Source organism: Bufo gargarizans, chromosome 4 (assembly GCF_014858855.1).
Source record: "Bufo gargarizans isolate SCDJY-AF-19 chromosome 4, ASM1485885v1, whole genome shotgun sequence".
NCBI lineage: Eukaryota > Metazoa > Chordata > Amphibia > Anura > Bufonidae > Bufo > Bufo gargarizans.
In genome coordinates, this window is record NC_058083.1 from 225,136,140 (window position 1) to 225,149,937 (window position 13,798).

Below are 13,798 nucleotides of genomic sequence, written 5' to 3' on the forward strand. Positions count from 1 at the left end.
TCTTGACTCTGCGCAGAGTTGAATGAAATCTCAAGATTATCAAGGCATTATGGAGCAAAATGTGCTGCTAGTGTCAGAAAGCATGATCTCAGTCACAGGTCATGGGTCCTCCAACAGGATAATGATCCAAAACAGACAGCTAAAAACATCCAAGATGGCTAAGAGAAAAGCATTGGACTATTTTGACATGGCCTTCTCTGAGCCCTGATGTAAAAGCAATGTCTGATTTTAATTAGATTTTCAGTACATTTTTACTGTTACTTTTGCCAGTTTCAAGTTATTTTAGTGACCATTGTTCTTTAAAGGAAAGGTACCAATAATTTTGTCCAATGGTATATATGTATATTAATTATATTTATGTATTTATGAGATTATTGCACCACTTCGGGTCTGCAAGGAACCTGGTATGTAAGTCAACTCCTCTTTGCAGCTTACAAACTCTCAAATTGAAAGCCATCCAATGTGCTTAAAGTGTCTACCGCAACCCAAAGAACTGCCCGATCTATTGTGGTAATATCTAATATTCAGTCAGGTCCATAAATATTGGGACAGCAACACAATTCTAAAATTTTGGCTCTATACACCACCACAATGGATTTGAAATGAAACAAACAAGATGTGCTATAACTGCAGACTGTCAGCTTTAATTTGAGGGTATTTACATCCACATCAGGTGAACGGTGTAGGAATTACAACAGTTTCCATATGTGCCTCACACTTGTTAAGGGACCAGAAGTAATGGGACAGAATAATAATCATAAATCAAACTTTCACTTTTTAATGCTTGATTGCAAATCCTTTGCAGTCAATTACAGCCTGAAGTCTGGAACGCATAGACATCACCAGACGCTGGGTTACATCCCTGGTGATGCTCTGCCAGGCCTCTACTGCAACTGTCCTCAGTTCCTGCTTGTTCTTGGGGCATTTTCCCTCCAGTTTTGTCTTCAGCAAGTGAAATGCATGCTCAATCAGATTCAGGTAAGGTCATTGACTTGGCCATTGCATAACATTCCACTTCTTTCCCTTAAAAAACTCTTTGGTTGCTTTTGCAGTATGCTTTGGGTCATTGTCCATCTGCACTGTGAGGCGCCTTCCAATGACTTCTGAAGCAATTGCCTGAATATGAGCAGATAATATTGCCCGAAACACTTCCGAATTCATCCTGCTGCTTTTGTCAGCAGTCACATCATCAATAAATACAAGAGAACCAGTTAGATTAGTACCACCACCATGCTTCACTGATGAGGTGGTATGCTTAGGATCATGAGCAGTTCCTTTCCTTCTCCATACTCTTCTCTTCCCATCACTCTGGTACAAGTTGATCTTAGTCTCATCTGTCCATAGGATGTTGTTCCAGAACTGTGAAGGCTTTTTTAGATGTCGTTTGGCAAACTCTAATCTGGCCTTTCTGTTTATGAGGCTCACCAATGGGTTACATCTTGTGGTGAACCCTCTGTATTCACTCTGGTGAAGTCTTCTCTTGATTGTTGACTTTGACACACATAAACCTACCTCCTGGATAGTGTTCTTGATCTGGCCAACTGTTGTGAAGGGTGTTTTCTTCACCAGGGAAATAATTCTTCGGTCATCCACCACAGTTGTTTTCCATGGTCTTCCGGGTCTTTTGGTGTTGCTGAGCTCACCGGAGTGTTCCTTCTTTTTAAGAATGTTCCAAACAGTTGTTTTGGCCATGCCTAATGTTGCTATCTCTCTGATGGGTTTGTTATGTTTTTTCAGCCTAATAATGGCTTGCTTCACTGATAGTGACAGCTCTTTGGATCTCATCTTGAGAGTTGACAGCAACAGATTCAAAATGCAAATAGCACACTTGAAATGAACTCTGGACCTTTTATCTGCTCATTGTAATTGGGATAATGGGGGAATAACACACTTGGCCATGGAACAGCTGATAAGCCAATTACTTTTGGTCCCGTAACAAGTGGGAGGCACATATGCAAACTGTTGTAATTCCTAAACCGTTAACCTGATTTGGATGTAAATGCCTTCAAATTAAAGCTGATAGTCTGCAGTTAAAGCACAATTTTACAATTGTGTCGATGTCCCAATTTTTATGGACCTGGCTGTATGTTCTGCAATGCACACTGGCTGCAATACAACCGGCCGGCACCCCCATAGAACTGCCTGTTCTTGTCCGCAATTGCGGACAAGAATAAGACATGTTCTATTTTTTTCCGGAGCCGCGGACCGGAAGATCGGGGGCGCCGTCCGGAAATGCAGATGTAGACAGCACACTGTGTGCTGTCCACATCCATTACTGCCCCATAGAGAATGAATGGGTCCACATCCGTTCTGCAATTTGTGGAACAGATGCGGACCCATTTTACGGACGTGTGAATGGACCTTTAGTCTGATCTTCACAACACGTTTGTGGAAAATGTATCATGGCATAAACAAAACTGATTTCTGAAGACCTCAGAAGAAGAGTTTTTGATACTCCTCAGACTTAATAACATTACAAAACCATCTCTAAAGAGTTTAGACTCCACCACTCCACAGATTGTGTAAAAATGCAGGAAATGTAAGACCATTATTACCCTTCCCAGGAGTGGTTGACCAACAAAGATCATGTCAAAAGCAAGATGTGTAATAGTCCATGAGGTCACAAAGGAATCCAAAGTAACCTCTAAGAAACTAAAGGTCTTTCTCACATTAGCTAATGTTAATGTGCATCAGTCCACCATCAAGAGGACACTAAACAACAATGGTGTGCATTGCAAGGAGAAAGCTACTGGTCTCCAAAAAGAACATTGCTGCTCGTCTGCACTAAAGATCACTTGGACAAGCTAGAAAGCTACTGGAACAAAGTTTTGTTGACAGATTAGATGAAATGGTTTAAAGGGAACCTGTCACCATGGAAATGCAATGTACTCTATAGGCAGCACCTTGTAGCGCAGGAGGAGCTGAGCAGATTGGTATATAGTTTTGTGGTAAAAGATTCAGTAGAACATGTATTTTGTTCACTTAAATTCCTGCTCATTCTGGGCTTTGAAGTCAAGGAGGTGGTCCTATAGTGATTGACAGCCTTCCCTCTATGACTGCATATACAGAGCTAGCTGATAATCACTGATAGGACAACCTCCATGATTTCAAAGCCCAGAATGAGCATAAATATAAATGAATAAACTAAAGATTTTTTTAACATTAAACTATATATCAATCTTCTCAGCTCCCCTGCTCTATAATATGCTGCCTGCGGAACAAACACCATGCTCAATTTGACATGTTTCCTTTAACCCCTTGGATACTGGAGGCTTTTTCATTTTTGCGTTTTCATTTTTCTTCCCTATCTTCCCAGAGCCATAACTTTTTTCTATTCACATAGCTGTATGTGGGCTTGTTTTTTGTGGGACAAGATTTATATTCTAATGCCACCATTTAATATGGCATACAATGTAGTGGGAAGAAGGAAAAAAATTCCAAATCGGGTAGAATTGGGAAAAAAAAAGGAATTCCACCACAGTTTTACAGGTTCTATCTCTACAGCGTTCCGTATGCAGCAAAACTGACCTTTGCCCTTCATTCTCTGGGTCAGTACGATTACAATGATACCACATGTGTAGGTTTTTTGTGTTTTAATACTGATAAAATGATAAAAAATTTGAAAACTTTTTTTTTACATTGCTATATTCTGCACCTGATAACTTTTTTTTATAGTTACAGGTGAAACTAAAAAAAATTACAATATTGTGAAAAGTTCATTTATTTCAGTAATGGAACTTAAAAGGTGAAACTAACATATGAGAGACTCATTACATGCAAAGCGAGATATTTCAAGCCTTATATGTTATAATTTGGATGATTATGGCTTGCAGCTTATGAAAACCATAAAGTCACAATTTCAGGTACCCTTTGCTTAGAGGGTATGGATTAATTAGCTGACTAGAGTGTGACACTTTGAGCCTAGAATTTTGAACCTTTTCACAATATTCTAATTATTTCCTTTTAATTTGCATTACTGAAATAAATGAACTTTTGCACGATATTCACATTTTTCGAGTTTCACCTGTATGTATACTGAGATGTGTGGGGGCTCATTTTTTGTGGAACGATCTGTAGTTATTATTGATACAATTTTGTGTGACTTTTTTCTATCACATTTTATGTACTTATTTGTTTATTCTAGGGCAGGGGTGGCCAACCCGCGGCTCGCGAGCTGCATGGGGCTCCTTACAACTTCATTTGCGGCTCCTTCTCTCTGCAGCACTCTGTCTACATATGCGGCTCGCAGGGAAGCATGCCAGCTAATCAGTGGTGGATTATAATACAACAGGCCTGTTGTCTTTATGGGGCCCAACGCCGCCCCAAACGCCCCTCATAGGTTTGGTGTCACAAAGTGTAAAGCCCAGCACTGCCTAGAGTTATGTGCCACGCTAATAAGTACTGACAGCAGGCCTACAGTGATAACGTCCTGGCGCTTGAGGACGTTCTGCGCAGGACTTAATCAGCACCGCCTCCTTGCTGTCATAAAGGATCAAGTAGAGAAGACCGAGGCGGCGCGAGGTGGCTTTAAGGGTGAGCACATTGCTCACTGTACTGAACGCTCGCTGGGCAACTTCTGCAACCACAAGCTTGCACGTCATCAGTGCTGCCTGCAGGCTGCAGCTAGAAGTGTAAGCTATGTGAGGGGCAATGTGCGGCTGTCACAGTGGATGAGAGGGACATTTTGACAGCCAGCCATATTTGTATTTCTGCAGTTACATAACGACTTTGTAACCTATCAAGAAACAATGGCCAAAGGAAGAACATTCTCTTCTGGTATGCTCACCTGTTGGCCATGTAGTTTCTTGGAAGGCAGATAAGTGGCAATTTAACCTGCTCAGGACTGCCGTACGCAGGATTGCGTCTTTGCGGCGGTCCTGTTTCTCTGGGTGGACGCGCCGGTGCGTCCTCTCGCGAGAAGCAAGATTTCGGGGAAAGCCGGCCCGCACATGCGCATCGCGGGCAGGCAAAATTTAAAAGACAAGTTCGTCATCAACCTGCCAGCCAATGATCGTGGCTGGCAGGTTGTTGATTTTCAAAAAAACGAATCAGCAGCCAGATAACACATCATATTTAGTAAATATGATGTGGTTAAATGGCTGCAGTGCTCCTCTGCTCCTTCTTTTGGTCGGTTGGTTCCAGCAGAGGAGCACACATCACTGTGAGTACCCACCAACACCACACTTAGCCCCCAGATCACCTCCCAGCACCCCAATTAACCCCTTGATCACCCCTTCTTGCCCCTGTCAATCACTAGTGAAAAGGAAAAAAGTGATCAGTGCAAACTGTCACTTTTTTTTTCCACTGGTATTGACTGATAGGTTTTAGTATAGTTTAGGTCCCTTGGTTAGGTAGTTTAGCGATCGGTTAGCGCCCAGCCCACCGCACCGCAGTCCCTTATTCGCTGATTAGCGTATCGCTAATCAGCATTTGTACTTTTATAGTATCTGGAAGTGATCAAAACTGATCACGGTCAGATCTATAATAGTATTAGTGTCACTTTAGTTCGCCCTCCACCCAAAACGCAGTGTTTGCCCGATCAGGCCTGATCGGTCGCCCACACATGCGTTCACCCACGCCCGCCCCACCGTAGTGACAAAATTTTTTATTTTTTTTTATCACTGCACATTAACTTTACACGCGCTGCGGCGATAAAAAAAAATCAGTTTTGATATTTTTAATCAACCGCAGCGGCCTCCGGTACTTCGCTAGCCTCCCCTTTGTAAGACAGGCTTGCTTTTTTTCTTGGGTAGTCTCAGGGAATACCCCTAAATTTAGTTGCCCAAATGTCAGGGGGTATTCTTCTGAAGAGGCCTACAGGCTTCTGACCCAGTCGGATGATGAATGGGAACCCTCATCTGATGAATCTAGCGGGTCAGAATACGAACCTGTAGAAAGCAGTGGCTCTCTGACCCAAAGTTCGGACGAGGAGGCTGAGGTCCCTGATAGCACCAGGCGTACCCGGCCCCGTGTCGCTAGACCACAGGTTGCGCAGGATCCGCTTCAAGAGCAGCAGAGTGGGGCTGGTGCTGTCGGATTACGTGGTGAGGCATACACCAGCAGCCCAGCCCTTCCTGGACCTAGTACCAGCACTGCCGTACAACCTGGTGAAGTGGCGAGCACCAGAAGGGCAGTTGAAGCTGGTACGGTGGCACGTGCATTAGTTACCCCGTCGCAGCCACCGCAAAGACGTGCCCGTAGAGCCCCTAGAATCCCTGAGGAAACCTGGCAAACCCTGATTGGCAGTCCCCAACTTCAGCCGCACCTGTAGTTCCCCCTTTCACCGCCCAGTCTGGAGTTCGGGTTGAGACAGCTCAGATCGGTTCGGCCCTGGGATTTTTTTAGCTGTTCTTGACTGCGGAGCTCTTGGACTTAGTCGTGGCCGAAACAAATCGGTATGCCACACAATTTATATCCGCCAACCCAGAAAGCTCTTATGCCCAGTCTTTCCGGTGGAAACCAGTCCAAGTTTCCGAATAAATTTTTTTTCTGGGCCTTCTCCTCAACATGGGTCTAACTAAAAAGCATGAATTGCGGTCATATTGGTCCACGAACCCAATTCATCACATGCCCATGTTCTCTGCTGCTATGTCCAGGACACGATTTGAGACCATCCTGCGTTTCCTGCACTTTAGCGACAACACCACCTCCCGTCCCAGAGGCCACCCAGCTTTTGACCGGCTCCACAAAATTCGGCCCCTCATAGACCATTTCAACCAGAAATTTGCAGATTTGTATACCCCTGAGCAAAACATCTGCATAGACGAGTCCCTTATACATTTTACCGGGCGCCTTGGCTTCAAACAATACATCCCAAGCAAGCGCGCCCGGTATGGGGTCAAATTGTATAAGCTCTGTGAAAGGGCCACAGGCTATACCCACAAATTTCGGATATATGAGGGAAAAGATCAGACCCTGGAGCCGGTCGGTTGCCCTGACTACCTGGGGAGCAGTGGGAAGACTGTGTCACCCTTATTTGGCAAGGGGTACCATCTTTATGTGGACAATTTCTACACAAGTGTGGCCCTCTTTAGGCATTTGTTTCTAGAATGGATTGGCGCCTGTGGCACCGCGCGAACTAGTCGCACGGGCTTCCCCCAACGGCTCGTTACCACCCGTCTTGCAAGGGGGCAGAGGGCTGCATTGTGTAATGAAGAACTGCTCGCGGTGAAATGGAGAGACAAGCGTGACGTTTACATGCTCTCCTCCATTCATGCAGACACGACAATCCAAATTGAGCGAGCAACCCGTGTCATTGAAAAGACCTCTCAGTCCACGACTATAACCTTCACATGGGAGGGGTGGACTTCAATGACCAGATGTTGGCTCCGTATTTAGTGTCCCGCAGAACCAGACGCTGGTATAAGAAGGTGTCTGTATATTTAATTCAATTGGCTCTGTATCATAGTTTTGTTCTCTACAGTAAGGCTGGGAGAACTGGATCCTTCCTCAAATTTCAGGAAGAGATCATCGCGAACCTCCTGTACCCCATCCACCAGTGTAGTTAGCCGTCTACACGAGCGACATTTCCGCAGTGTCGTTAATGGTACCTCAAACCGACCGCCACCCCGAAAAAAAATGTTGTGTCTGTAGCAGGAGTGGAATAAGGCGTGACACCCGCTATTTCTGTCCTGACTGTCCTGACCACCCTGCCCTATGCTTTGGAGAGTGTTTCCGGAAGTACCACACACAGGTACACTTAGCATAGGGATCACATCTCACCAGGACAGGCACACAGGGCTATTAGGGCCCATTCACAAACAGCTGCTGCAAACCTCTCCTTTCACCTGGGACAAAGTGCATAAAAAAAAAAATAATAAAATAAAAAAAAAATAAAAAAAAACACCAGTAAGCAAAAAGGCTAATGTTTAGTTCAAAAAGTTAAAGTTTATATGTTCTGTTCCAAAGTTAATAAAATTATTGCGTTGCGGCCTGGTTTTTTCTTTTTTTTACCTTCAAGGTGGACCAACCGATCGACTAGCTGCAGCACTGATGTGCATTCTGACAGAAGCATTGCGCTGCTGTCAGATTACACGCAAGTTGGTGTATGCGGCACTGCAAGACGAGATTTCTACTCTGCAGTAAAAGATACGTTTGCCAAGGCATACGAGCTGAGGAGGAGGCGGCGTTCCTATGCTTTGGCAAACACTTTGTATATAAAAAAATAATAAATCCCGGCAATGATTTATTCATCCACATCGATTGATGTGAATGGAGAAATCTGGTTTGCCAGGGCATACGAGCTAAGTGGGTATGGATGTTGGGCGGAGCTCCTATGTCCTGACAGACGCCTTTCCCCTCCTTTTTTTTTTTTGGCAGAGATTTTTCCATCTACATTGATCGATGCGAATGAAGAAATCTGTGCCGTTCATTTTTTTCTTTCAGCCCAGAGGCTGATCGGAAAAAAAAATCTCATTACCTGTATGCTCAATATAAGGAGAATAGCAGAAATTCCTAATGCTGGCCATACATGTAATGATTGCGGAGACCCTCAAATGCCTGGGCAGTACAAACACCCCACAAATGACCCCATTTTGGAAAGAAGACACCCCAATGTATTCGCTGAGGGGCATATTGAGTCCATGAAAGATTTACATTTTTGTCCCAAGTTAGCGGAAAGTGAGACTTTGTGAGGAAAAAATAAATAAAAATAATCAATTTCCGCTAACTTATGCCCAAAAAAAAATAATTCGATGAACTCGCCAGGCCCCTCATTGAATACCTTGGGGTGTCTTCTTTCCAAAGTGGGGTCACATGTGGGGTATTTATACTGCCCTGGCTTTTTAGGGGCCCTAAAGCGTGAGAAGAAGTCTGGGATCCAAATGTCTAAAAATGCCCTCCTAAAAGGAATTTGGGCACCTTTGCGCATCTAGGCTGCAAAAAAGTGTCACACATTTGGTATCGCCGTACTCAGGAGAAGTTGGGGAATGTGTTTTGGGGTGTCATTTTACATATACCCATGCTGGGTGAGATAAATATCTTGGTCAAATGCCAACTTTGTATTAAAAAATGGGAAAAGTTGTCTTTTGCCAAGATATTTCTCTCACCCAGCATGGGTATATGTAAAATGACACCCCAAAACACATTCCCCAACTTCTCCTGAGTACGGCGATATCAGATGTGTGACACTTTATTGCAGCCTAGGTGGGCAAAGGGGCACACATTCCAAAGAGCACCTTTCGGATTTCGCAGGCCATTTTTTACACATTTTGATTGCAAAGTACTTCTCACACATTAGGGCCCCTAGAATGCCAGGGCAGTATAACTACGCCACAAGTGGCCACATTTTGGAAAGAAGACACCCCAAGGTATTCCGTGAGGGGCATGGCGAGTTCCTAGAATTTTTTATTTTTTGTCGCAAGTTAGTGGAATATGAGACTCTGTAAGAAAAAAAAAAAAAATCATCATTTTCCGCTAACTTGCGACAAAAAATAAAAAATTCTAGGAACTCGTTACATTTCGATTAATAACAAAAAAAGTAAAAATGTCAGCAGCAATGAAATACCACCAAATGAAAGCTCTATTAGTGAAAAGAAAAGGAGGTAAAATTCATTTGGGTGGTAAGTTGCATGACCGAGCGATAAACAGTGAAAGTAGTGTAGTGCAGAAGTGTAAAAAGTGGCCTGGTCATTAAGGGGGTTTCAGCTAGCGGGGTTGAAGTGGTTAAAAAAGTTATGGGGGCCAGAATATAGTGATGGAAAGAAGAAAATAATTTTTTCCAAAGCTTTTTTTTCCCCAGTATTAAAACAAAAAACAAACATACAAGCTTGGTGTCGCTATACTGATAGTTAGTAATGCAGGCCCGCGCGTCAGGTCACTGTGCACGTCAGGTCACTGTGGACAGGGCGCCACAGTCCTCAGAGCAGCAGCAGCAGAGGTACGACAGGATAAGCCTCCTACACATGGAGAACAGTCCACAGTTTTTATTGAAGTACTGATCATGGGGGTCTTATCTGACATAGGGGTAGTATGAGCTCAGATAAGACCCCCAAATGCTCAACAGACCCACAAAATAAGCCCCCCAGTCCTTACATAAAACACCACAAATCAGACACTCCATGCTCATAACTCCCCCATGTCAGATCAGTTGCGCATGGGGGGTTTGTCTGAGCATTGTGGGTGTTCAGAGCATGGGGGTGTCTGATTTGTGATGTCTCACCTGAGTATTAGGGGTCTCATTTTGGAGGTCCGATGAGGATTGTTTTGTTTTTGTTTTTTTATATTTTTCTCCTCTAAAACCTAGGTGTGTCTTACATAGGATGAAAAATAATTGGAGGAAACCAAACAAAACTAGGAATCCAAACAAAATCAAAGCCAGCCTCCACCCCTCAGTAAGGAGAACGCTGCAACGTCACCATACTAAACATGGCAGTGTCTGGGAAACATAAAGCCAAGCCTAAATATGAAGATGAACACAGAACATTTCTACCGGAGTGAGAGGATTTGTATTTTTTCCTTAAAAGGAAAGGGAAGCCATTCTGTTTGATATGCCAGACATCAATATCACATTTTAAAGGGTTTCTGTCATCAGAAATTACGTTATGTAGCGATGAGCTAATGTCAGCAGTATATAACTCTCTGCCTGCCGCCGTTCTCCTAAAATAAAGACTTTTATAATATGCTAATGAGCATCTAGGTGCTACTGGGGCGTTGCTTCAGCACCTAGAGGCTCCGTCTACGCACCCTTTGGCACGCCCAGGTCCAGTTGATTGACTGGCAAGTTCTCCTCTTCGTCCAATAAATCCCGCACCTGCGACGTCCCATTTAGTATTCAGCTCAGGCGCAGTGAGTGAAGGACGCGCTCCTGCTGCCGGCCTCACTCACTGCGCCAAATACTAAGCGGGACAGCGCCTGCGCAGTGAGTGAAGCCGGCAGCAAGAGCGCGTCCTTCACTCACTGCGCCTGCGCCAAATACTAAATGGGACGGCGCAGGCACGGGATTTAGGGAACGAAGAAGAGAACTTGCCAGTCAATCAACTGGACCTGGGCATGCAAAGGGTGCGTAGACCGAGCCTCTAGGTGCTGAAGCAACGCCCCAGCAGCACCTAGAGGCTCATTAGCATATTATAAAAGTGTTAATTTCAAGTGAATGTCGGCAGGCAGAGACTAAAGCATACTGTTATGTACTGCGGACATTAGCCCATCGCTACATAATGTAATTTCTGATGACAGAAACCCTTTAAAGCTTCAAATCTTCAGCGCCACTTTGCCTCACAACATGCTAAAATGGACCACGACTTCCCAGCAAGTACCGAACTTCGCAAACACAAGCTAAATGCATTAAAACGCCACTCAGAACAACAGACTCAGTTCCTTAAGAAACTTACAAAACATTCAGAAACTATTACTCTTGCATCCTATCAACTGGCACCAAAAAACCATACAATGAAGGGGAATTTGTGAAAAGTTGCCTTTGTGACACCATTGCAATCTTGTCTCCAGAAGAAGAACGTCTGAAACAAATGGTATCAGACCTCCAATTGTCACGACATACAGTCGAACACAGAATATCAGACATTAACAGTGCAGTTTGAACACAGCTGTACTCTGACCTTGAGAAATGCCAGTATTTCCGTATTGCACTGGATGAGTCTCCTGATATACAAGACAACTTACAGACATATCAGACAACTGTACAATAAAAGAAGAGCCACTTGATATTGTCTCGTTAACAGACAGAACTCGTGACATCGATATGAAAGAGACCCTGATGACTGTAGTTGAAAAGGCAAATTTGCCATTATCAAAACTCACAGCCACAACCACAGATGGAACATCGTCTATGATAGGATCTGTGAATGGCCTTGTCGGGCTATGTAAATCGGGTGACCGATTTCCAGATTTTTGGACATTTCATTGCATCAATCATCAGGTGCTTAAAAAGCTAAATTTAGACCACGTAATGATGCCTGTTCTGGAAATTGTCAATTTTATTTGCACTCATGCGCTTAATCACAGACAGTTCAGAAATCTCATTGCAGACCTTGATGAGAACCTTCCCAATGATTTGCCACTTCACTGCTCTGTAAGGTGGCTTTCAAGAGGTAAGGTGATATCTTGTTTTTTTTTACTTTTGAGTCAGGTAAAGTTGTTTCTGGAAGAAAAACACAAAGACTATCCTGTGCTCTCTGATTCCCAGTGGATTTTGGATTCTGGCATTTCTGGTGGACATGCTGCACCACCTGGATAGACTCAACCTTGAGCTCCAAGGGAAATTAAAGATGCTGCCCGATCTAGTGCAAACAGTTTTGCATTTGTTAACAAGCTCAAGCTTTTTAAAACTCATCTGAGGAAGGGAGAACTAACACATTGCCCCTCTGTGTCAGATGCAAGTGCCCAAGCTGCTGAGATCCTAAAAAGGAGAAGGAGGATCTACAACTGAATAGGCCACAAATTACATTCCTCGTTAACCCTTTTGCTGCTGATTCAGATTGTTTGAAACCCCCGCTGGTGACAGATAAAGCAACAACTCAAATTGAGATGATTGAACATTTGGAAGAGAACCGACTCAGGTCAATTCTGAGTGAGGGAACCCTGGAGTTTTGGAAAATCGTGCCTATGGAGAAGTATCCCAATGTAAAACGAGCTGCACTGAAGCTTCTGTCAATGTTTGGCGCAACTTATGTTTGTGAATCTGTTTTTTCCACCCTGCAACATGTGAAATCAAAGCATTGCTCTGTTCTTACTGACACAGGGGCGTAGCTAGAAAAATGGGCCCCCCCGCAGCCCCCACATATCTATCGAGCCTCCCACCACCCCTTCCAAAGCTCCCACCCAAACACCCATCCTAGAACTCCCACCGCCATGAGCAGTTTCACACTTGCGGCAGGACGGATCCGACAGGCTGTTCAGCCTGTTGGATCCGTCCTGCCTCTATTTCGCCGTGCCGCCACTCCATCCCCATTGACTATAATGGGAACGGGGACGGAGCTCCGGTGCAGTGCGGCAGTGTGCGGTGAAAGGCTGGCGGCCGAAAAGTACTGCAAGTCCGACTTTTTCGTCCGGTGGCCTCTCACCACGCAGTGCCGTGCTGTGCCGGAGCTCCACCCCCATCCCCATTATAGTCAATGGGGACAGAGCAGCGGTCCAGCGAAATAGCAGCCGGACGGATCCAACAGGCTGAACAGCCTGCCGGATCCGTCCTGCCGCAAGTGTAAAAGTACCTTTATGTCTGTCATATAAGAGTGTGCCCCCCAAAAGGAAGGGGCGCCCTCCTTATCACAGCTGGCATCTCTTTTTAACATCAGACTCTCACTTACTAACTACAGCACACACCCCTGTAGTGTCCACCATCAGACAGGGGAGGGAAGAAAAGAAACCCCAGAACTAGAGTGTCAGTGTGCCCCCCAATGCGTTGGGGGCCACTCTCTAGTTCTGGGGTTTCTTCCCTCCCCTGTCTGATGGTGGACACTACAGGCCAGGGCGCAGGGTGTGTGCTGTAATTAGTAGGAGTCTGATTATCTGAATTCTGAAGTTAAAAAGAGCTGCCTGCAGACCTGCAAGGATAAGGAGGGCGCCCCTTGCTTCTCTTGGGCCCCAATTTGAATCCTGAGGACTTGGGGGCCCCACTCTGAGTCTGCAGGCAGCTCTTTTTCACTTAAGAATTTAGATTATCTCAGACATCATAAATTCCATCTCAATAATCTCATTTCAAGTGAATCACATCACTTACTTTTACAGTCACTGTAGTCACACAGACAGCAGGCACAGACCGGAGTGGCACTGGCATGGCAGTCGGCAAGACTGTCACTGGACTGGACGGAGACTGGAGTGACGTCTCTTCTGGACTCTGGAGACC